This window comes from Salvelinus alpinus, chromosome 32 (genome assembly GCF_045679555.1).
Source record: "Salvelinus alpinus chromosome 32, SLU_Salpinus.1, whole genome shotgun sequence".
Lineage (NCBI taxonomy): Eukaryota > Metazoa > Chordata > Actinopteri > Salmoniformes > Salmonidae > Salvelinus > Salvelinus alpinus.
The window spans coordinates 19,535,681-19,560,181 of NC_092117.1; the positions used below are offsets into that span (position 1 = coordinate 19,535,681).

The following is a 24,501-nucleotide window of genomic DNA, read 5'->3' on the forward strand; positions in this document are numbered from 1 at the left end:
TTTAAATTTCATTCCCCAAAAATCTAAAAGTAGTCACATTTTGTGTGTTAATTTAATGTTCCAAGAATCCTGAATACACCTAAACTGTGGTTTTTATAAAGAATGTCCCACCCTGGTCATAGGCCTAAGCCATGTCAAAATACGTAGAATTGCAGGACTCAGATCTACAGTTGCGCTGGTTTTGCTGTCGAGTAAGTTTGAGGGGTGAATGTAGCACATGGGGATGTGTGTGCCTGAACTGTCCCCACTTGCACCAGCGATTAGCTAGCTTTCTGCTTGGTGCCGACTGGCACTCACTAAGCAAGCAGCGTGACATCCTTTACATTAGCATTTAGCAGTCACTTCTTCTAAACCTGAAAGGGACAACTTCTACATGAATCTTCTCTTACCAGACTGGGTTCAAATGACTTCTGTTTCCTTTTTTCTGTATTTATATGTATGCACTTCCTGTTTGTTTGGTTTTGCACATGAATATGATTCCCTCATTTGCTGTCCTCTGTTCCACCTTCAGCTGTTGACGTTGACCCAAAAGGAGAGGCGTTAGTTGAGTACTGAGTTGTCAGTGCTGACACCGTTTAAATCTGCCGTATGTGCCTAAAGCTGAGAGTTTGTTCTTTATGTATCTTGGTATTTAATTTTTTTAACCTTCCATGTACATACGAATGCTAATTTGTGTATGTATGTATGTATGTATGTATGTATGTATGTATGTATGTATGTATGTATGTATGTATGTATGTATGTATGTATGTATACATACAGTGTGTGTATCTGTGTGTGTGTATGTATGCATGTATATTATTTTACTGCTCTAGGGATGTTATTATTGTTTGGATAACCTTATTTACTATTATGTATTGATTTTGACCCTTTTTTCACTTTTTATGTGATGTGCAATATAGAGAACACCGGAAGAAGAATGATCATTTAATTACCATAGTGAATTATTGCAATGTTTGTTTATGTGTCAATTAATCCCATAAGGGATGGGTTGCTAATTGGCAATTTGACACGAATAGAAAAATATTCATTCAATTAATTCCATTCATTGTTCTGCAGTGAAAACAGGCAAATATATCCAAATTGGACATAAACGGGATCGGTGTCCCTAAACCGGGACATTTGTGCGCTAATGTGACTAGAATGACGTTGTAAGTAACAGACAACTTTCCAGGACATAGACATGTCTTATATGGGCAGAAAACTGAAATTCTTGTTAATCTAACTGCAGTGTCGAATTTACAGTAGCTATTACAGTGAAAAAATACCATGCTATTGCTTGAGGAGAGGGCACAACAACAAAACACTTTTATCACTGCAAGATAAATAATGTACTTACATTCAGAGGCCTGATTTGTCATCCTGAGGGTCCCAGAGATAAAATGTAGCATAGTTTTGTTTGATAAAATCAATTGTTATATTTAAATGTAGGAACTGGGATCTACAGTTTGGATCCCTGCTGTCTGCCATGCAATGCTGACTCTCTCCCACCCTGAAAATAGCACATTTTGAAATCAGTGGAACACAGGCCAAACAAGCTGTGCAAACTAAACGGAAACACAGGATGTCTGATTAAAGGGGTTGCAGCCTGCCGTGAAGCTCTCATCCGTGTATACAGGTAAGAATCTAGCTACAGATAATATGCATTTCTAATTTGGTCAGAAAGTTGTTTTCATTGCAGGCTAAAGCTTGCTGTTAGCTAGCGAGCTGGAGTTTGATGTATGGCTGGCTTGCTAACTAACATTGAACCTAACATTATTTGAACCTAACTTTAGCTTGCTATGACAATCAGTTTGTATTGCTAGTAACGTTACTCTATGGATTGGGATTATAGTTCATGTTTTAGCTAGCTAATGTCAACGTGACATGTCTAAACAAAAGACTCCAGCTTGCTGTTAGCTAGCTAATGTTAGCTGAGGTTAGGTAGCTGGCTTGCTAGCTAACATTAACTTAAGTGTATGAGGTGTGTGTGACGTTAGTGATGTTTTCTCAGAATACCATTTTGCATTGCTAGTTATAGCCTAATGTTAGCTAGCTAACTAGCTAACATTGAACCTATTGGTTAACTTTAGATAGCTATGACAATCAGTTTGTATTGCTAGTTAATGCTTGCTGTTAGCTAGCCAGCTGAGGTTAGATGGCTGGCTAGCTACAGTAGCTAACATTACTTGTATGAACTGTGTGTAGTCATATCTCAGAATGCCATTTCACATCTATTTGTATAATAATGCTAAAATATTTGTATCTGGAATTTGTCTTTCAGCTTCAATTAGTAGAACATGCCTGACTAATCCACCAGCCATACAGTCATCAAAAAGAGAGCTGGCACAAGCAAGCAAAGGCAGCAGCGGAGTCATCAACTATGCATGCAAGTATTGAGTTGGGGAAACACATGTGGACCTGAAATGTGATAACTGCAGTGGCCAAAACAAGAACACGTTTGTGCTCTGGTATTGTGCCTGGTGGACCGGACCTTCACTTTCTGATCACAGGCCACACCAAGTTTGGTGCTTCGGCCTCATCAAGCAGCGCATCAGAAAGACCAGAGTGAACACTTTGTCTGAGATTGCTGGTGTTGTGAAGGACAGCACTGTGACGGGGTCAATATCCCACAGTTGGTTGGACTGGAGGATGGCACGGTGCTGGTGGAAAGCTATGGCTGTCAACAACACCTGACTCCGTACTTCAGGCCGCTGCCACAGATCAAGCAGTACCAGCACTTCAGGTAAAAAAATATTTTCATTGTATGAGGTTATTCTTATCTAAACTTGGGAGATGAATTGATGTTGTGCAGGATTGTAATGTCTCCTGATTTTTTGTTTTGTTATTCCCTGTTTTACAGCTTTCATGCTTTGTAGCCTGGTGTTGTCGTCAAGGAGCTTTTGGACTGTCGGCACCAGGTTTCAGCTGCTGCGCAACGCTGACATCCTTCCTCCCATAGCGCCACCTGGACTGGACACAGCTAGTCAAACTATATTTTTGACAAGATCAGGGACAAGATCACATGCCCTGCACCAAAAACAAGGGCAGAACAGAAACAGGCTCGCCGAATATAGATTCCCTTGTTCATGCGTGGTTTGGACGGACCAGTCATCAGCACTATCTGCAGTGCCTCTATTCACATGACTCTCTCCGAACACACACACACGCCATATGTTGCTGCTACTATTTGTTTTTATCCTGCTGCTCAACCACTTTACCCCTGATTGTATGCATATAACTACCTCGTCTATCACTGATATCGTTATTGATATTGTTCTTGTACATACTGTATATTTGATATATATTGACACTATTTCTGATATTGCTACAATGCAAGTAACCATTTGGCTGTACCGTTTACACCTTCTGTAGAGACCCTCCACTTAGCAAAATATTGATATATAAAATGAATATTGATATGTTTGGTCGTAACATGATTTTGTGTTATGTATACCACAACAATATCATGTGACCGTATCAAGTGTCCACCACATAAATATATGGTGCATGCATCTGTTTATATACTGTACATGTGCAAAAAAACAACCCACTCAGGTTTCAACTCAGGTTGCATGGCCTTAACTTATGTTTGGAATACTATGTGATAAGTGCATGTGTAACAGTATATAAAGCATGCTAATGTACTGGTGTGAAGGCATTTGGGCAGTGGTGTAAAAATACTTCAAAGTGCTACATAAGTAGTTGTTTGTGGTATCTGTACATTACTTTACTATTTTTATTTTTTGAAACTTTTCACTACATTTGTAAAGAAAATAATGTACTTTTTACTACATACATTTTCCTTGACACCCAAAAGTACTCGTTACATTTTGACAGGTAAATTGTCCAATTCTCTCACTTATCAACAGAACATCCCTGGTCATCCCTACTGCCTCTGATCTGGCAGACTCACTAAACACAAATGATGTCTGAGTGTTGGAGCGTGCCCCTGGCTATCCATCAATAAAAATTAAAAATAATTCAATTGTGCCATCTGGTTTTCTTAATATAAGGAATTTGAAATGGGTTATATTTGTACTTTAACTTTTGATACTTAAGTACATTGTGCCCCTGGCTATCTGTCAATAATAAAAAATAATAAAAACAATTGTGCCGTCTGGTTTAATATAAGGAATTTGAAATGTTTTATACTTTTACTCAAGTATGACAATTTAGTACTTTTTCCACCACTCTGGGTTATAGCATTTCTTTCACATGACCCATCAATTTCGACAAGTGTATCTGGGTAATTTTAATCTGGACACTTTCCATTTACCTGGAATTTTTCCTTATTGTAGGCAACTACCACTTTTAGTCTTATTCTTTACTACACTACTCACTGTTTATGTGAATCCTCAAAGAGATGGTTGGGGCTGTCTTACGAGGACCTGAACAATGCTGAATGGGTGTAGACAAAGGAGAGCTCTCCAGTATGTACCAAAATATTCAAATGCCCTTTTCTCAAAAGTGAGTTTACAAGTGTATCAACTTTCAAAGTAGGATTACTTTCCCATTCTTCCTCAAAAATGCTGTGTGGGATATATAATTTTGTAGCTCTGAGTCTCTACTTTTATCCAATGTAAAACAAAAAACATTTCAAATTTTGCTACATAAGACCGAATCCAGGTGGTCACATATATCAATTGACCAATTCGGCACATTTGGGCAAGCTCCTGGCAGACTTGATACAAAATATAGTATAGTAATGTAATGCTTCACAGGATCAGTCAGACTCTAAATTATACCTAAACTCGTATCTGATTGAATGGCCTTTCTCTTGCATTTCTAAGATTAAAATAAAATTGAAAACACATGTTTTTTTGTTTGTATTATCTTTTACTATATCTAATGTGTTATATTCTCCTACATTAATTCCACAAAAAGTGTTTCCTTCAAACGGTATCAAGAATATACATATCCTTGCTTCAGGTCCTGAGCTACAGACAGTTAGATTTGGGCATGTCATTTTAGGCGGAAGTTCTGGGCCAGTTCCAATACATAAATCATGACAGATTTGACAAATATCTACTTTGCTAGATCAGATTTGTTGACTGTGCGCCAATCTGGTCAATGGAACATCTGCGTCTGTGTTCCATTGACTCCGCATCTATTCCCAAACTACTACCCACGCTCTTCTGGGAGTGCACGCCAAGGAAATTACCTCTGGCGAACAAGGTAATGATACAGGTAAGATTTTTTTCTTGAAAACTGGAATGGTAACTCAAATGACTCAAATGCAATTAGGCCTATATCAACAAAAACATTACTGTAATGGGCTACAAAGGATATGGCTGAGACATAATGTTGCCAATCGCAGTTTGCTCATATTAGTTGCAAAAAGCGTTTGAAAAATCTATGCAAAAATGTAGCCAAATCAACTAAATATTAGCGGGTAAAATGCTGCAAAACACTCAACAAAATGTTTTCAGTGTAAAGTGTAGCTTACACAGAGTAGAGAAAATGGCACACTACAGTCACATGATGATGGCCGTCATCACAGGCACACACACAAACTTTATTTATGTAGCCTACATCAGAGGCCTAATACTTAGTCAATTTACATTGGTCATGAGCCTGTGGGCAAGTAACTAATGCATAAGTAGCTTATGCATGTTTCAATCTGCTTGGTGGCAAATATAAGTGAAATGGATGATGTTGCAGGCCTACACTTCCTTCTCAAATTGTATAGGCCTAATTTAAACCATACCAACCATGATTTTCTCATATTGAATATTCTCATCCTTACTCATATTAAACATTCCAGATGAATCTTACTGAAACTGGGGAGATTAAGTTTCACCCACTGCATCATTAGTATCATTTTGCAATTGCGTGCTGCTTGAAAAGCAGTCATTCTATGAATATTCACAGAATCAGAGGAGTTCAGTAATTATGCGTAATGCTGATATGCGGTTAATATGCTTTTAAACCTGAGTGAGAGGGTGGAGCATGAAATTGCTCCAATCCAAATGTATAAATGCATGATCCCTTTTTAGAGAATCATTTTCTTAGTTGTACGGAAGCAACAATTTCACCCGAAGTCCCCTAGAATCTTAATGGAGAGAGATTCTGTACATCATAACTTAACTGTAGATTCTTGTATGTTCGTTTTTTTATGCACAAATCAACCATCTTTAAATCCAGGATATAAGTCTGTATGAAAAGGTGGAGAGCACATATCTATGGCACCAAATAACCTTCATAATGCCAACAGAAAATAACAGATTCAATGCTTACTATCAAGCAGCAGAGCAGTTATTCAAACACTGATACAGAGACTGAAACTTCAACCCGACTCCTAATTCGGGACTCCCCCTCAGACATAGACACAGTTTGCTGCCTTAATCAAATAGACACTTTGAGGTCAGACCACAAGTAGGTTGGTGTTACACCCTCACTCTCTTCATGTCCGGTTAGGAATTAAGCCATCATGTTGAGTTTGTCCCCTTAGAGTTGCCACAACACCTCCCAATTAACACTTGATGGATAGTAGATGCTATTGTGAAATGCCAGGTCAAATGAATGCTTTGTTGTGGTCTGTTTTTAGACTGTTTTTTGTTGTTGTTTACATTTTTATTTATTTGTTATTTTATTTCACCTTTATTTAACCAGGTAGGCTAGTTGAGAACAAGTTCTCATTCACAACTGCGACCTGGCCAAGATAAAGCAAAGCAGTGCAACACAAACAACAGAGTTACACATGGAATATAGAAACATACAGTCAATAACACAATAGAGAAAAAGTCTATATATGAGGTAAGATAAGGGAGGTAGGCAATAAATAGGCTATAGTGGCGAAATAATTACAATTTAGCAATTAATCACTTATGTGCAAAAGATGAATGTGCAAGTAGAGATACTGGGGTGCAAAGGAGCAAAAAAATAAAAAAATATTTTTTTATGGGGATGAGGTAGTTCGATGGGCTATTTACAGATGGGACCAGAGCAGGAATTGGCTTTGGGGGTGACCAGTGAAAGATACCTGCTGGAGTGCGTGCTACGGGTGGGTGCTGCTATGGTGACCGGTGAGCTGAGATAAGGCGGGGCTTTACCTAGCAAAGACTTATAGATGACCTGGAGCCAGTGGGTTTGGCGACGAATATGAAGCGAGGGCCAGCTAACGAGAGTGTACAGGTTGGAGTGGTGGGTAGTATATGGGGCTTTGGTGACAAAACGAATGGCACTGTGATAGACTGCATCCAATACATCATTGATGTATACAGAGAAAAGAGTCGGCCCGAGAATTGAACCCTGTGGCACCCCCATAGAGACTGCCAGAGGTCCGGATAACAGGCCCTCCGATTTGACAAACTGAACTCTATCTGAGAAGTAGTTGGTGAATCAGGTGAGGCAGTCATTTGAGAAACCAAGGCTGTTGAGTCTGCCAATAAGAATGTCGAAAGCCTTGGCCAGGTCGATGAATACAGCTGCACAGTTTTGTATTAGAGTTAGATTAGTACTAAACCTAATTTGCTGTAGGCCTTTATGCAATAAGGGATAACACAAACCATTGAGACTCCAATGTCATAGAACGATTCTCTAGTAGTCTGCAGCCAATCAAGGTGCTCTTCTCAGGGTCATTCTGATACCAGGAGTTCATTCCAGGTTGTCTGGTTTCAATTCAGCATATCTACCTACCCACCTACCAATCTCAGGCAGAGACAAAAACATAACAATATGACAGCAATGGAGATGAATGACAGGGAGTGGAAGAATTATACATCCAGATCAGTTTGAAATATGTGCTATATCAGACTTGGAATGATTGATGTTGTACCTGTCTAATGGCTGACAAATTCAACATTCATTCAGGGCATCAGAATGATTTTGTCTGTAGTACATAACATGTGCCAGACGAGGGCAGTGTTAACCTAGTAAAACTGTTTTTCAACAGTATGTTCAGTATAAGTAAGCACTACTTATTTGAGAACCTTGTGATAAGTAGGTTACTCATTTTGATAATGTATTTTGATGATGTAAGGAATTGCATAGGGATTCCCCTGAGTATTTTGTATAATACCATGTCAATGCAGCATTTAGTAGAGGTCAACATTTGTGTGACACTATTATGGCTTTCGTCTGTCTGATGTCCTCAGCTCTAGTTTCTGAGAGCCACAATGTCAGCTGATTCCATATAATTACAACTCTAATTCCATCTCTTACTTGTGATGAACTAATTAATGTCAATGATGGCCAGAGAATCAACACCCCTGCTCTGAACGCACAACATTAACCCATGATCCCAATATAATGTAGTGTAAGAAACTTGTAATCCTTCACACAGTTATTTACAGTGGCAAACCTTGTACTGGTAAAAGTCAAAGGGTTGTAATGTTATCCCCGGCTGACACAATTACTGTATAACTAACGGTTATGGATGAAGACCATGAAAATAATAATAACGATCATAACCGTAAAAAAACAGCTGACTGAAGATGGGACTGCCGGGTATTCGTGCGGTTGAATCCTTTCTGCAATATGGACTCTTAACAACATGATGAAACTTTGCTCTCCCTAAACAAGCAAGGGGTTGTAGCAAATGATTAAAATAATAGGTTTGGAACTTCTAACCCTGGAAATTTGACTGTTAAACTCATGGGTACACGGCAATGGCTGACTGGTATTGTGAGGCAATAATCTCCGTAGTAATGTAGAATGTTAATTCAAATTGTTAACAAATCTGGCACATGCAATGGAATGTATTTTTTGTAATGTCAGTTGAGTTGAATCAACAAATCACAGCACATATGGATGGGTACACTTCCTGCTTTTACTTCCTGCTTTGCTCCTATGGGTACATTCGCAATGGCTGCCAGTACACCCATTATGTCTTCATTGACTTGAATGGGGACCTCCGTTCAATTCATTATATTTCTATGGCAGCAGATGCAGTCAGGAGCGGAGGAAAGGAGGATATTCAAACATTATTAATGAGACAGCGGTCATTTGGCTGGCTAATTAACATCATCCAAAATCCCATGACTGTCACAGCCCTACCCATCATAAACAGTTAGACGCAAATTTGAAGGATTCAGACTTTTGTGGAGACATTCACACTGTCATCACAGTGACACAGCACTTTGGCTCTGTGGAAATATCACTACAGTAGAGAAAGACATGGTCTAGAAAGGGTTGAGATGCAATGGAGTACATCCACTCCCCTAAGGGTCCAGGAGACCTTTTGAGAGGGACATACATTACCAGTCAAGAGTTTGGACACACCTACTCATTCAAGGGTTTGTCTTTATTTTTACTATTTTCTACATTGTAGAATAATAGTGAAGACATCAAAACTATGAAATAACACATATGGAATCATGTAGTAACCAAAAAAGTGTTGAAAAAATCAAAATATATATATTTTTTTAGATTCTTCAAAGTAGCCACCCTTTGCCTTGATGACAGCTTTGCACACACCTGGCATTCTCTCAACCAGCTTCATGAGGTAGTCACCTGGAATGCAAACAGGTGTGCCTTGTTAAAAGTTAATTTGTGGAATTTCTTAGCTTCTTAATGCCTTTGAGCCAATCAGTTGTGTTGTGACAAGGTAGGGGTGGTATACAGAATATAGCCCTATTTGGAAAAAGACCAAGTCCATATTATGGCAAGAATGGCTCAAATAAGTAAAGAGAAACAACAGTCCATCGTTACTTTTAGACATGAAGGTCGGTCAATCCGGAAAATGTCAAGAACTTTGAAAGTTTCCTCAAGTGCTTTTGCAAAAACCATCAAGCACAATGATGAAACTAGCTCTCGTGAGGACCGCCACAGGAAAGGAAGACCCAGAGTTACCTCTGCTGCAGAGGATAAGTTCATTAGAGTTACCAGCCTTAGAAATTGCAGACCAAATAAATGCTTCACACAGTTCAAGTAACAGACACATCACAACAGCAACTGTTCAGAGGAGACTGCGTGAATTGCTGCAAAGAAATCCCTACTAAAGAACACCAATAATAAGAAGAGACTTGCTTGGGCCAAGAAACAAGAGCAATGGACATTAGACCGGTAGAAATCTGGTCTTTGGTCTGATACGTCAAAATTTTAGATTTTTGGTTCCAACAGCCGTGTCTTTGTGAGATGCAGAGTAGGTGAACGGATTACCTCTGCATGTGTGGTTCCCACCGTGACGCATGGAAGAGGAGGCGTGATGGTGTGGGGGTGCTTTGCTGGGTGACACTGTCGATGATTTATTTAGAATTCAAGGCACACTTAACCAGCATAGCTACCACAGCATTCTGCAGCGATACGCCATCCCATCTGGTTTGCGCTTTATGGGACTATCATTTGTTTTTCAACACGACAATGACCCAAAACACACCTCAAGGCTGTGTAAGGGCTATTTGACCAAGGAGAGTGATGGAGCGCTGCATCAGATGACCTGGCCTCCAAAATCACCCGACCGCAACCCATTTGGGATGGTTTGGGATGAGTTGGACCGCAGAATGAAGGAAAATCAGACAACAAGTAGTCAGCATATGTGGGAACTCCTTCAAGACTGTTGGAAAATAATTCCTCATGAAGCTGGTTGAGAGAATGCCAAGAGTGTGCAAAGCTGTCATCAAGGCAAAGAGTGGCTACTTTGAAGAATCTCAAATATAAAATATATTTTGATTTGTTTAACACTTGTTTGGTTATTACATGATTCCATATGTGTTATCTAATAGTTGTGAGGTCTTCAATATTATTCTAGAATGTAGAACATAGTAAAAATAAAGAAAAACCCTTGAATGAGTAGGTGTGTCAAACTTGACTGGTACTCTATGTTCCATTTGCATGTCAAATAGACTACACTCCCAAATAACCCCTGAGTTATATCTATTTTTTTATTTCTAAAGGGGAGTGTTTTCAGTGTAGGAGATTGCAAATTCAATTTGCTTTACATTTTTATGTGTGATATAAAAGGCACAATGACACATGCTGCATGTTTTGGCCTCAGCAAAGAAACAAACCAGTGGTCCAAAACTGATTGCTTTTTGGTAGAATGAACTGTTGTTTAAAGACCTCAAATATTTAGCCGAGCTACAGTATATATAATGCCCACACTCACTTGTAATGCACAATGAAAGTATTCAGAAGTAGGGTGCTAAGACAAGTTGTTCTGAAGTGACCATTGTCACCGAATCCCTCTTCTTTAGCTTTATGTCGGCACAAATGCCAGATCAGACATGAGTTACTGTGCTTGATGACAAAGTGCTTTCTTAACTTTCACAGTGTGGGTATATTTGAATGTGGTGGCCAAGGTGGGACACAGACCCAGTTTACATTTACATTTACATTTAAGTCATTTAGCAGACGCTCTTATCCAGAGCGACTTACAAATTGGTGCATTCACCTTATGATATCCAGTGGAACAACCACTTTACAATAGTGCATCTAACTCTTTTAAGGGGGGGGGGGGTTAGAAGGATTACTTTATCCTATCCTAGGTATTCCTTAAAGAGGTGGGGTTTCAGGTGTCTCCGGAAGGTGGTGATTGACTCCGCTGACCTGGCGTCGTGAGGGAGTTTGTTCCACCATTGGGGTGCCAGAGCAGCGAACAGTTTTGACTGGGCTGAGCGGGAACTGTACTTCCTCAGAGGTAGGGAGGCGAGCAGGCCAGAGGTGGATGAACGCAGTGCCCTTGTTTGGGTGTAGGGCCTGATCAGAGCCTGAAGGTACGGAGGTGCCGTTCCCCTCACAGCTCCGTAGGCAAGCACCATGGTCTTGTAGCGGATGCGAGCTTCAACTGGAAGCCAGTGGAGAGAGCGGAGGAGCGGGGTGACGTGAGAGAACTTGGGAAAGTTGAACACCAGACGGGCTGCGGCGTTCTGGATGAGTTGTAGGGGTTTAATGGCACAGGCAGGGAGCTCAGCCAACAGCGAGTTGCAGTAATCCAGACGGGAGATGACAAGTGCCTGGATTAGGACCTGCGCCGCTTCCTGCGTGAGGCAGGGTCGTACTCTGCGAATGTTGTAGAGCATGAACCTACAGGAACGGGTCACCGCCTTGATGTTAGTTGAGAACGACAGGGTGTTGTCCAGGATCACGCCAAGGTTCTTAGCACTCTGGGAGGAGGACACAAAGGAGTTGTCAACCGTGATGGCGAGATCATGGAACGGGCAGTCCTTCCCCGGGAGGAAGAGCAGCTCCGTCTTGCCGAGGTTCAGCTTGAGGTGGTGATCCGTCATCCACACTGATATGTCTGCCAGACATGCAGAGATGCGATTCACCACCTGGTTATCAGAGGGGGGAAAGGAGAAGATTAATTGTGTGTCGTCTGCATAGCAATGATAGGAGAGACCATGTGAGGATATGACAGAGCCAAGTGACTTGGTGTATAGCGAGAATAGGAGAGGGCCTAGAACAGAGCCCTGGGGGACACCAGTGGTGAGAGCACGTGGTGCGGAGACAGATTCTCGCCACGCCACCTGGTAGGAGCGACCTGTCAGGTAGGACGCAATCCAAGCGTGGGCCGCGCCGGAGATGCCCAGCTCGGAGAGGGTGGAGAGGAGGATCTGATGGTTCACAGTATCAAAGGCAGCCGATAGGTCTAGAAGGATGAGAGCAGAGGAGAGAGAGTTAGCTTTAGCAGTGCGGAGCGCCTCCGTGACACAGAGAAGAGCAGTCTCAGTTGAATGACTAGTCTTGAAACCTGACTGATTTGGATCAAGAAGGTCATTCTGAGAGAGATAGCAGGAGAGCTGGCCAAGGACGGCACGTTCAAGAGTTTTGGAAAGAAAAGAAAGAAGGGATACTGGTCTGTAGTTGTTGACATCGGAGGGATCGAGTGTAGGTTTTTTCAGAAGGGGTGCAACTCTCGCTCTCTTGAAGACGGAAGGGACGTAGCCACGTAGTTTAAGGGGGCCATAACATTTTGAACCTTAATCGATGCAAGGTGGATATTTCAACATAATTATGATGATTCAACAAATTAAATACTTCAGTTTAGGTTTGTTACATTTCTATAGGATTATAATGATGACAGAACTATGTGAGTTTGTATTTTGAATTTAGTGGCCGCACATTGAGATTCGTGGTTGCTAGTACGATTCGCAGATGTGTAATTTCATTTTGCAAGCTTGTATCATGATGTGTGAAAAAATTTAACAACCGTTGCAAACTTGTAACTTCACATTTGAATAGATTCAATAGGATTTGTAAGAGCAATTTATTTTCAGAATTTAGGCCATTTACGTCTATGAATATTCTGCTGTGAATCAAAAATACACTTGCAAATTTTGAATCTGAGCACGCTTCATGTTCTGTCACTGTTGCCACGTTACCAACAGATTCGTAGAAATCATTTGTAGAAAGTTGTGAGAGTTTGTAGAAATAGATTTGCAAGTTAAAATTGGCTTTATGCAGCTCGGGGGGCAGGACCTTTTACTCCTGACCAATTCATACCCACTGCCAAAACCATTGGCTGGATAGTTCCATCAATCAAATCTCAGGAAGTAGCTGCCCACATGAGCAAGAGGATGAGGTAAATAAAACCAAAATGATCTTGAAGGTAATTGTCTCTTTTTTTGTGAAAAGCCTTGACAGTAGTTTGTTTATCATATGAAATATAATAATACATTACAGACAAACTCCAGACCAGTCATTGCATTGACAGCCACTATTGCGTTAGCTAGCTGGCCTCTGACATTCATCCTAGCCACTATCAACTGGCTAGCTTCATCAGGCTAGATGCGAGGGGAAAACAAATATATTTGCTAGTTAACCATGTGAATGATAAAGTAGATAGATATACAGTGTATTCGGAAAGTATTCAGACCTCTTGACTTTTTCTACATTTTGTGACGTTACAGCCTTATTCTAAAATTTATTAAATAGTTTTTTCCTCTCATCAATCTACACTCAACTCACATCAAGGCGGTGACCCGTTCCTGTAGGTTCATGCTCTACAACATTCGCAGAGTACGACCCTGCCTCACACAGGAAGCGGCGCAGGTCCTAATCCAGGCACTTGTCATCTCCCGTCTGGATTACTGCAACTCGCTGTTGGCTGGGCTCCCTGCCTGTGCCATTAAACCCCTACAACTCATCCAGAACGCCGCAGCCCGTCTGGTGTTCAACCTTCCCAAGTTCTCTCACGTCACCCCGCTCCTCCGCTCTCTCCACTGGCTTCCAGTTGAAGCTCGCATCCGCTACAAGACCATGGTGCTTGCCTACGGAGCTGTGAGGGGAACGGCACCTCCGTACCTTCAGGCTCTGATCAGGCCCTACACCCAAACAAGGGCACTGCGTTCATCCACCTCTGGCCTGCTCGCCTCCCTACCTCTGAGGAAGTACAGTTCCCGCTCAGCCCAGTCAAAACTGTTCGCTGCTCTGGCACCCCAATGGTGGAACAAACTCCTTCACGATGCCAGGTCAGCGGAGTCAATCACCACCTTCCGGAGACACCTGAAACCCCACATCTTTAAGGAATACCTAGGATAGGATAAAGTAATCCTTCTAACCCCCCCCCCCCCTTAAAAGAGTTAGATGCACTATTGTAAAGTGGTTGTTCCACTGGATATCATAAGGTGAATGCACCAATTTGTAAGTCGCTCTGGATAAGAGCGTCTGCTAAATGACTTAAATGTAAATGTAAATGTACACACAATACACCATAATGAGAAAGCAAAAACAGGTTTTTGGTCATTTTTGCAAATGTATAAAAAATTAAAAACAGATGTTGCATTTATATAGGTATTCAGACCCTTTACTCAGTACTTTGTTGAAGCACCTTTGGCAGCAATTACCGTGTTGAGTCGTCTTGGGTATGACACTACAAGCTTGGCACACCTGTATTTGGGGAGTTTTTCACATTCTTCTCTGAAGATCCTTTCAAGCTCCGTCAGGTTAGATGGGCAGCGTCGCTGCACAGCTATTTTCAGATCTCTCCAGAGATGTCCGACCAGGTTTAAGTCCGGGCTCTGGATAGGCCACTCAAGGACATTCAGAGACTTGTCCCGAAGCCAGTCCTGTGTTTTCTTGGCTGTGTGCTTAGGGTCGTTGTCCTGTTGGAAGGTGAACCTTCGCCCCAGTCTGAGGTCCTGAGCGCTCTGGAGCAGGTTTTCATCAAGGATCTCTGTACTTTGCTCCGTTCATCTTTCCCTCAATCCTGACTAGTCTACCAATCCCTGCCGCTGTAAAACATCCCCACAGCATGATGCTGCCACCACCATGCTTCACCGTAGGGATGATGCCAGGTTTCCTCCAGACGTGACACTTGGCATTCAGGCCAAAGAGTTCAATCTTGGTTTCATCAGACCAAAGAATCTGGTTTCTCATGGTCTGTGAGTCCTTTAGGTGCCTTTAGGCAAACTCCAAGCAGCCTGTCATGTGCCTTTTACTGAGGAGTGGCTTCAGTCTGGTCTTAAAGGCCTGATTGGTTGAGTGTTGCAGAGATGGTTGTCCTTCTAGAACATTCTCCCATCTCCACAGACGAACTCTAGAGCTCTGTCAGAGTGACCATCGGATTCTTGGTCACCTCTCTGACCAAGGCACTTCTCCCCGATTGCTCAGTTTGGCCGGGTGCCAGCTGTACGAAGAGTCTTGGTGGTTCCAAACTTCTTCCATTTAAGAATGATGGAGGCCACTGTTTTCTTGGGGACCTTCAATGCTGCAGAAAAATGTTGGTACCCTTCCCCAGATGTGTGCATCGACACAATCCTGTCTCGGCGCTATTCGGACAATTCCTTAGACCTCATAGCTTGGTTTTTGCACTGACATGCACTGTCAACGGTGGGACCTTAAATAGACAGGTGTGTGCTTTTCCACACCACGTCCAATCAATTGAATTTACCACAGGTGGACTCCAATTAAGTTGTAGACATCAAGGATGATCAATGGAAACTGAATACTTATTTACAATAAGGTAACAATTTCTTTTTTTTTACATAAATTTGCAAAAATTTCTAAAAACCTGTTTTCTCTGTCATTATGAGGTATTGTGTGTAAATTGATGAGGATTTAAAAAAATGTATTTCATTGTAGAATAGGCTGTAACGTAAGGCGAATGTAACGGCTGTCGCTCTCCTCATCCTCGGATGAGGTGAGGAGAGAAGGATCTTCAGACCAAAATGCGGTTTGCGGGAAATAAGCCATCTTTTTATTTATAAACGAAAACTGATGAAGAATGGCAATACGAAAAACAAACACTTTAACAAACTTACAAAATAACAAAACGACGTAGAACGAAACCTGAACATAAACTCACATCACTAAATGTTAACTCACGGACAGGAACGTTACATCAAAACACACGAACAGCCAAACAGCCCCGTAAGTGAATAACATCGACAACGACGAAGACATCACAGGAGACAATCACCCACAAACAAACACTGTGAACAGCCTACCTAAATATGACTCTCAATTAGAGGAACGCCAAACACCTGCCTCCAATTGAGAGCCATACCAGGCAACCCTAAACCAACATAGAAACAGATAACATAGAATGCCCACCCAAACTCACGTCCTGACCAACTAACACACAAAACTAAACAGAAAACAGGTCAGGAACGTGACATAACCCCCCCCTCAAGATGCGTACTCCGAACGCATCACCAAAAAGTCCAGGGGAGGGTCTGGGTGGGCATCTGACCACGGTGGTGGCTTAGGCTCCGGGCGTGGTTCCCACCCCACCATAATCAATCCCCGCTTCCTTAGCCTCCCCACAATGACCACCCTCCAAATAACCCCACCTAAATTTAGGGGCAACACCAGAATCAAGGACAGCTCTGGGACAAGGTAGTTCAGGACATAGGGATAGCACCGGGACAAGGGGCAGCACCAGAACAAGGGGCAGCACCAGGATAAGGACCAGCACCGGAATAAGGGGCAGCACCGGGACAAGGGGCAGCACCGGGACAAGGGGCAGATCCCGGCTGAAGGACTCTGGCAGGTCCTGTTTGGACGGCTCTGGCAGGTCCATGCAGGCTGACGGCTCTCGACGCTCATGGCAGACTGACGGCTCTCTACGCTCATGGCAGGCTGACGGCTCTCGACGCTCATGGCAGGCTGACGGCTCAGGCTGCTCATGGCTCGCTGGCGGCTCTGGCAGATCCTGTCTGATTGGCGGCTCTGGCAGATCCTGTCTGGTTGGCGGCTCTGGCAGATCCTGTCTGGTTGGCGGCTCTGGCAGATCCTGTCTGGTTGGCGGCTCTGGCAGATCCTGTCTGGTTGGCGGCTCTGGCAGATCCTGTCTGGCGGGCGGCTCTAGCGGCTCCTGTCTGGCTGACGGCTCTAGCGGCTCCTGTCTGGCGGATGGCTCTGTAGGCTCATGGCAGACGGGCGGCTTTGCAGGCTCATGGCAGACGGGCGGCTTTGCAGGCTCCTGGCAGACGGATGGCTCAGATGGCGCTGGGGAGACGGATGGCTCAGATGGCGCTGGGGAGACGGATGGCTCAGATGGCGCTGGGGAGACGGATGGCTCAGATGGCGCTGGGGAGACGGATGGCTCTGGCCGGATACGGCGCACTGTAGACCTGGTGCGTGGTGCCGGAACTGGAGGCACCGGGCTAATGATAAGCACCTTCCTACTAGTGCGTGGAGCAGGGACAGGGCACACTGAACTCTCAAAGCGTACTCTATACCTGGTGCGTGGTACCGGCACTGGTGGCACCTGGCTGAGGGCACGCACCTCAGGACTAGTACGGGGAGAAGTGACAGTGTGTACAGGACTTAGGAGACGCACAGGTGGCTTAGTGCGTGGGGCCGGAACTGGAGGCACTGAACTGGATACACGCACTATAGGGAGAGTGCGTGGAGGAGGAACAGGGCTCTGGAAATGCACTGGTAGCCTAGTGCGTAATGTAGGCACTGTAGGTACTAGGCTGGGGCGGGGAGGTGGCGCCGGAAATACCGGACCGTGCAGGCGTACTGGCTCTCTTGAGCATTGAGCCTGCCCAACCTTACCTGGTTGAATGCTCCCGGTCGCCCGCCCAGTACGAGGAGGTGGAATAACCCGCACCGGGCTGTGTAGGCGAACCGGGGAAACCATGCGTAAGGCAGGTGCCATGTATGCCGGCCCGAGGAGACGCACTGGAGACCAGACGCGTTGAGCCGGCCTCATGACACCTGGCTCAATGCCCAATCTAGCCCTACCAGTGCGGGGAGGTGGAATAACCCGCACTGGGCTATGCACACGTACAGGAGACACCGTGCGCTCTACTGCGTAACACGGTGTCTGCCCGTACTCCCGCTCTCCACGGTTAGCCTGGGAAGTGGGCGCAGGTCTCCTACCTGCCCTTGGCCCACTACCCTTTAGCCCCCCCCCCAAGAAATTTTTGGGAGTTACTCACGGGCTTTTCGGGCTTCCGTGCAAGACGTGTCCCCTCATAATTCCGGTTTCGAGCTTGAATCTCCGGCTTCCATCCACGTCTCCTAGCTGCCTCCTTAAACCACCGCTCCTGGGCTGTGGCTGCCTCACTCTTCTCACGAGAGCAGCGATATTCTCCAGTTTGCGCCCAGGGTCCTCTACCAGACAGGATCTCCTCCCAAGTCCAGAAATCCTTGTTGCTCCGTCGAGCATTCCCATACCGCTTGGTCACATTTTGTTGGTGGGTGATTCTGTAACGGCTGTCGCTCTCCTCATCCTCGGATGAGGTGAGGAGAGAAGGATCTTCAGACCAAAATGCGGTTTGCGGGAAATAAGCCATCTTTTTATTTATAAACGAAAACTGATGAAGAATGGCAATACGAAAAACAAACACTTTAACAAACTTACAAAATAACAAAACGACGTAGAACGAAACCTGAACATAAACTCACATCACTAAATGTTAACTCACGGACAGGAACGTTACATCAAAACACACGAACAGCCAAACAGCCCCGTAAGTGAATAACATCGACAACGACGAAGACATCACAGGAGACAATCACCCACAAACAAACACTGTGAACAGCCTACCTAAATATGACTCTCAATTAGAGGAACGCCAAACACCTGCCTCCAATTGAGAGCCATACCAGGCAACCCTAAACCAACATAGAAACAGATAACATAGAATGCCCACCCAAACTCACGTCCTGACCAACTAACACACAAAACTAAACAGAAAACAGGTCAGGAACGTGACAGCGAAGGGGTCTGCATATTTTCCGAATGCACTGTATTGTCATATTTTTGTGCACAGATCCCTACACATTTGATTATACATGCATTTTACTAAGACAAATATCTATTTTTAGGCAGGATCACACACTAATCCATCTTGTATTTGTATATCTCTCTCTCTCTCTCTCTCTCTCTCTCTCACACACATGCACAATAGTGCACATAGATCAACAAATCAAAAAGGAAATTCCGTTGGCGATGCGTTTGGGCACCCATAAAAATGCAAATGACAGCGTGTGATCTGTGGTTGGGAGACAATGCAGCCTCCTCATCAGAGGCCTTCATTAGAGCTGAGCGCTGTCCATAATCCCCCTAACAAACAGCTTCACACACAGCCATTGACGACCTTGAGATCGCCAAGCATTACAGGGGCCAGGGAACACTTTCTCTGATAGTAAACAGTCTTGTCACATAGTTAACGAATTCTAAAAAATAAGAAATAAATGTGAGAGGCACTTGGTGACTGTCTGCGGGCAAAGATTATTTGGGGGTGTGGGAACATTGTGTTATGCAGGTGAATGAGGACCCAAAAGCGACTTAATAGAAACAGAGTCTTTATTCCAGTCTTAAACAAAAACGATACTCCTGGATATTATCTTAGGTAAATCCAAAACAGGAAAACTGAAATCCTCTCGTCAGTAGAGAGGAACGACTGGAGACGCGACCACAGACTGCAGGTCGCTTCGGGAAGGCACAGGCCGTAGCTGACATAGACACCTGCTCACACGCAGCATCTGAAGAAGGCAAAAACACGACAGGGCGGAACAAGGACACAGAACAGCAAACATCAAACAAGGATCCGACAAGGACAGAAGCGGAAAACAGAGGGAGAAATAGGGACTCTAATCAGAGGGCAAAATAGGGGACAGGTGTGAAAGATTAAATGAGGTAGTTAGGAGAATGAGGAACAGCTGGGAGCAGGAACGGAACGATAGAGAGAGAGAGCGAGAGAGGGAGAGAGGGAGGGGGAGAGAGAGGGATAGAAAGAGGGAAAGAACCTAATAAGACCAGCAGAGGGAAACGAATAGAAGGGAAGCACAGGGACAAGACATGATAATCAATGACAAAACATGACAGTACCCCCCCACTCACCGAGCGCCTCCTGGCGCACTCGAGGAGGAACCCTGGCGGCAACGGAGGAAATCATCAATCAACGAACGGTCCAGCACGTCCCGAGATGGAACCCAACTCCTCTCCTCAGGACCGTAACCCTCCCAATCCACTAAGTACTGGTGACCACGTCCCCGAGAACGCATGTCCATGATCTTCCGTACCTTGTAAATAGGTGCGCCCTCGACAAGGACGGGGGGGGGGGAGGGAAGACGAACGGGGGCGCGAAGAAAAGGCTTGACACAGGAGACATGGAAGACAGGGTGGACGCGACGAAGATGTCGCGGAAGAAGCAGTCGCACAGCGACAGGATTGACGACCTGAGAGACACGGAACGGACCAATGAACCGCGGAGTCAACTTGCGAGAAGCTGTCGTAAGGGGAAGGTTACGAGTGGAAAGCCACACTCTCTGACCGCGACAATACCTAGGACTCTTAATCCTACGTTTATTGGCGGCTCTCACAGTCTGCGCCCTGTAACGGCAAAGTGCAGACCTGACCCTCCTCCAGGTGCGCTCACAACGTTGGACAAAAGCCTGAGCGGAGGGAACGCTGGACTCGGCGAGCTGGGACGAGAACAGAGGAGGCTGGTACCCAAGACTACTCTGAAACGGAGATAGCCCGGTAGCAGACGAAGGAAGCGAGTTGTGAGCGTATTCTGCCCAGGGGAGCTGTTCTGCCCAAGACGCAGGGTTTCGAAAAGAAAGGCTGCGTAATATGCGACCAATCGACTGATTGGCCCTTTCTGCTTGACCGTTAGACTGGGGATGAAACCCGGAAGAGAGACTGACGGAAGCACCAATCAAACGACAGAACTCCCTCCAAAACTGTGACGTGAATTGCGGGCCTCTGTCTGAAACGGCGTCTAACGGGAGGCCATGAATTCTGAACACATTCTCAATGATGATTTGTGCCGTCTCCTTAGCGGAAGGAAGCTTAGCGAGGGGAATGAAATGTGCCGCCTTAGAGAACCTATCGACAACCGTAAGAATCACAGTCTTCCCCGCAGACGAAGGCAGACCGGTAATAAAGTCTAAGGCGATGTGAGACCATGGTCGAGAAGGAATGGGAAGCGGTCTGAGACGACCGGCAGGAGGAGAGTTACCTGACTTAGTCTGCGCGCAGTCCGAACAAGCAGCCACGAAACGGCGCGTGTCACGCTCCTGAGTAGGCCACCAAAACCGCTGGCGAATAGAAGCAAGCGTACCCCGAACGCCGGGGTGGCCAGCTAACTTGGCAGAGTGAGCCCACTGAAGAACAGCCAGACGAGTAGAGACAGGAACGAACAGAAGGTTACTAGGACAAGCGCGCGGCGACGCAGTGTGAGTGAGTGCTTGCTTTACCTGTCTCTCAATTCCCCAGACAGTCAACCCGACAACACGCCCTTCAGGGAGAATCCCCTCGGGGTCGGTAGAAGCCACAGAAGAACTAAAGAGACGGGATAAGGCATCAGGCTTGGTGTTCTTATTTCCCGGGCGATAAGAAATCACGAACTCGAAACGAGCAAAAAACAACGCCCAACGAGCTTGACGTGCATTAAGTCGTTTGGCAGAACGGATGTACTCAAGGTTCTTATGGTCAGTCCAAACGACAAAAGGGACGGTCGCCCCCTCCAACCACTGTCGCCATTCGCCTATGGCTAAGCGGATGGCGAGCAGTTCGCGGTTACCCACATCATAGTTGCGTTCCGATGGCGACAGGCGATGAGAAAAATAAGCGCAAGGATGGACCTTATCGTCAGAATGGAAGCGCTGGGACAGAATGGCTCCCACGCCCACCTCTGAAGCGTCAACCTCGACAATGAATTGTTTAGTGACGTCAGGAGTAACAAGGATAGGAGCGGATGTAAAACGCCTCTTGAGGAGATCAAAAGCTCCCTGGGCGGAACCGGACCACTTAAAGCACGTCTTGACAGAAGTCTGAGCTGTGAGAGGGGCAGCCACTTGACCGAAATTACGAATGAAACGCCGATAGAAATTAGCGAAACCGAGAAAGCGCTGCAACTCGACACGTGACTTAGGAACGGGCCAATCGCTGACAGCCTGGACCTTAGCGGGATCCATCTGAATGCCTTCAGCGGAAATAACAGAACCGAGAAATGTGACAGAGGAGACATGAAAGGCGCACTTCTCAGCCTTCACGTAGAGACAATTCTCTAAAAGGCGCTGGAGTACACGTCGAACGTGCTGAACATGAATCTCGAGTGACGGTGAAAAAATCAGGATATCGTCAAGGTAAACGAAAACAAAGATGTTCAGCATGTCTCTCAGTACATCATTAACTAATGCCTGAAAGACAGCTGGAGCATTAGCGAGACCGAACGGCAGAACCCGGTATTCAAAATGCCCTAACGGAGTGTTAAACGCCGTTTTCCACTCATCCCCCTCCCTGATGCGCACGAGATGGTAAGCGTTACGAAGGTCCAACTTAGTAAAGAACCTGGCTCCCTGCAGAATCTCGAAGGCTGACGACATAAGGGGAAGCGGATAACGATTCTTAACCGTTATGTCATTCAGCCCTCGATAATCCACGCAGGGGCGCAGAGTACCGTCCTTCTTCTTAACAAAAAAAAACCCCGCTCCGGCGGGAGAGGAAGAAGGCACCACGGTACCGGCGTCGAGAGAAACAGACAGATAATCCTCGAGAGCCTTACGTTCGGGAGCCGACAGAGAGTATAGTCTACCCCGAGGGGGAGTGGTCCCCGGAAGGAGATCAATACAACAATCATACGACCGGTGAGGAGGAAGAGAGTTGGCTCTGGACCGACTGAAGACCGTGCGCAGATCATGATATTCCTCCGGCACTCCTGTCAAATCACCAGGTTCCTCCTGAGAAGAGGGGACAGAAGAAACAGGAGGGATAGCAGACATTAAACACTTCACATGACAAGAAACGTTCCAGGATAGGATAGAATTACTAGACCAATTAATAGAAGGATTATGACATACTAGCCAGGGATGACCCAAAACAACAGGTGTAAAAGGTGAACGAAAAATCAAAAAGGAAATGGTCTCACTGTGGTTACCAGATACTGTGAGGGTTAAAGGTAGTGTCTCACATCTGATACTGGGGAGAAGACTACCATCTAAGGCGAACATGGGCGTGGGCTTCCCTAACTGTCTGAGAGGAATGTCATGTTTCCGAGCCCATGCTTCGTCCATAAAACAACCCTCAGCCCCAGAGTCTATCAAGGCACTGCAGGAAGCAGCCGAACCGGTCCAGCGTAGATGGACCGACAAGGTAGTACAGGATCTTGATGGAGAGACCTGAGTAGTAGCGCTCACCAGTAGCCCTCCGCTTACTGATGAGCTCTGGCTTTTACTGGACATGACATGACAAAATGTCCAGCAGAACCGCAATAGAGGCAAAGGCGGTTGTTGATTCTCCGTTCCCTCTCCTTAGTCGAGATGCGAATACCTCCCAGCTGCATGGGCTCAGTCTCTGAGCCGGTGGGAGGAGATGGTTGAGATGCGGAGAGGGGGGACACCGTTAACACGAGCTCTCTTCCACGAGCTCGGTGACGAAGATCTACCCGTCGTTCAATGCGGATGGCGAGTGCAATCAAAGAGTCCACGCTGGAAGGAACCTCCCGGGAGAGAATCTCATCCTTAACCTCAGCGTGGAGTCCCTCCAGAAACGAGCGAGCAACGCCGGCTCGTTCCAGTCACTGGAGGCAGCAAGAGTGTGAAACTCTATAGAGTAATCCGTTATGGATCGATCACCTTGACATAGGGAAGCCAGGACCCTGGAAGCCTCCTTCCCAAAAACTGAACGATCAAAAACCCGTATCATCTCCTCTTTAAAGTTCTGATAATCGTTAGAACACTCAGCCCTTGCCTCCCAGATAGCTGTGCCCCACTCCCGAGCCCGACCAGTAAGGAGTGATATGACGTAAGCGATCCGAGCTCTCTCTCTTGAGTATGTGTTGGGCTGGAGAGAGAACACAATATCACACTGGGTGAGAAAGGAGCGACACTCAGTGGGCTGCCCAGAGTAACATGGTGGGTTATTAACCCTAGGTTCCGGAGACTCGGAAGACCAGGAAGTAGCTGGTGGCACGAGACGAAGACTCTGAAACTGTCCTGAGAGGTCGGAGACCTGAGCGGCCAGGGTCTCAACGGCATGACGAGCAGCAGACAATTCCTGCTCGTGTCTGCCGAGCATTGCTCCCTGGAACTCGACGGCAGTGTTGCGAGAATCCGTAGTCGCTGGGTCCATTCTTGGTCGGATCCTTCTGTTATGCAGGTGAATGAGGACCCAAAAGCGACTTAATAGAAACAGAGTCTTTATTCCAGTCTTAAACAAAAACGATACTCCTG

The 24,501-nt window shown here is 45.2% G+C and overlaps 1 long non-coding RNA gene across 1 annotated transcript; it reads left to right on the top strand.

The window, feature by feature from the left end:
• The first annotated feature begins 2,266 nt into the window (after positions 1-2,266).
• On the top strand, positions 2,267-3,401 carry LOC139562553 (uncharacterized). Its single transcript, XR_011672404.1, has 2 exons — positions 2,267-2,725; positions 2,843-3,401. It is a non-coding gene; the product is annotated as an uncharacterized lncRNA (long non-coding RNA).
• Positions 3,402-24,501: the final 21,100 nt, after the last annotated feature.